The sequence below is a fragment of the Bactrocera dorsalis genome, chromosome 3 (genome assembly GCF_023373825.1).
Source record: "Bactrocera dorsalis isolate Fly_Bdor chromosome 3, ASM2337382v1, whole genome shotgun sequence".
Classification (NCBI taxonomy): Eukaryota; Metazoa; Arthropoda; class Insecta; order Diptera; family Tephritidae; genus Bactrocera; species Bactrocera dorsalis.
In genome coordinates this window covers 33329801-33331470 of record NC_064305.1, presented here as the reverse complement: position 1 = coordinate 33331470, position 1670 = coordinate 33329801, and the positions used below count along the sequence as shown (strand labels likewise).

The following is a 1670-nucleotide window of genomic DNA, read 5'->3' as shown; positions in this document are numbered from 1 at the left end:
AATTGGGAAATTAATGGAAAGATCATAATTTTGTAAAAATGCTTTAGAGCGAAACCCTAGTAGGAGACTCGTGGAAGGCCAAAACCAATAGTATAGTTCGTGATCGCCACATTATAACTATTTGTAAAAAGGACCCATTCAAGTCGTCGAAGGTGATAGCAGCAGAAATTGAAAACGTAATATGTGCTCAAACAGTTCGCAGGCGTTTGCAAAAGGTCAAGCTACCAGGACGAATAGGAAAGTCCCATTAATGCGATCAAAAAATTTAGATATGAGGTTAAACTTTGCAATCATTTAGATTTTTCAGGACCTGAGGGAGCAAACAAAAAAGTGGAGAAACATCTTATGGAGCGATGAAACGAAAGTAAATTTGTTTGGAAACGGTTGTGAGAGAAATGTGCGTCGTCCAAAAGGAAAGGAGTTTCACGTTCGATTCACAAAAAAAACAGTGAAGCATGGAAAGGAAAAATGTCTTGGTGTGAAGATGTTTTTCTCGGTATGGATTAGGTCTTATATACTGGACAACTAACAAAATGACAGCGTCGGAGTACAAGGAAACACTTGAAAATGTCATGATACCCTACGTTAAAGAAAACTTACCATTACGTTCGGTATATCAGCAAGATATTGACCCAAAACATACCTACCAACTGGTTGAGAAATATTCTGAAGATAATAATGTTAACGTTGTGAAGTGGCCAAGCCAATCCCCAGTTTTGAATTCAAAAGGAAACCTATAGGGAGAACTAAAAAAAAAAATTTGGCGAGTCAATCTTTCTCTAACAAAGATCAGTTATGGGAGAGCATACAAAAAACTTGGTATGAGATACCTAAAGTATGCCCAATAAATAAAGTAATCCAGAATAATGATGGATATACTGGCTATTAACATAGTAATATTAAATAGACACCAAAACTGTTTTATCATAATTTGTTTTGAAGTTATACTTCTTATACGAGCTCGGAAAAGGTTGCGTTAAATGCAAGTTGCGCAACCTTGCTCAATATGAATATGTAGAACAATGTTTCAAATTTTGGTTGGTGACATATTCACATGTGTGCGCATACGTATGTTTGTATGCTTGTGCATTATTGAAGTTATACTTCTTTTTCTTTCGTTTGTCTTTCATTTCTGCGAATTTTCAACTATTTTGTGTAACTTTTGGTTGAAATACTCTGCGTTAGTCGTTGAAAAATTAAGGCTATACTTTACAGGATCATTTGGTTAGTTAGTCTTCACTTACATTTTTTGGAAATCAACCCGCGATGACGAGGTATATCGTTTTATCTGACATCGTGAGGTTTATGAACTTCATTTCTAATTTTGCCTTGTGGCATATTAGAAATGATGTTTCTTCGTAAATCGCTCACTTACAACGAATAAAACGACTTCTGAGTGGTGATTTTGATGAATAAATTCCAAGGTTTTACACAAAAATAATGCAGTTAATAAGTACAGTACGCTTATGTATGCTTGCGCATTATTTTTCTTTCGTTTGTCTTTCATTTCTGCAAATTCTTAACTATTTTGTGTGACTTTATTTCTTTCGTTTCTGTTTCATTTCTGCGAATTCTTTGTGTGACCGTTGAAAAGTTAAGACTATACTTCTCAGGATCATTCATTCCTTTCATTTCTTCAAAAAAAATTAATGACCTTTAGAAATATGCAT

The 1670-nt window shown here is 34.4% G+C and overlaps 1 pseudogene; it reads left to right on the top strand.

Annotated features, from left to right (window-relative positions):
- The first annotated feature begins 1198 nt into the window (after positions 1 to 1198).
- LOC125777977 (small nucleolar RNA U3) lies at positions 1199 to 1401 on the top strand (annotated as a pseudogene).
- Positions 1402 to 1670: the final 269 nt, after the last annotated feature.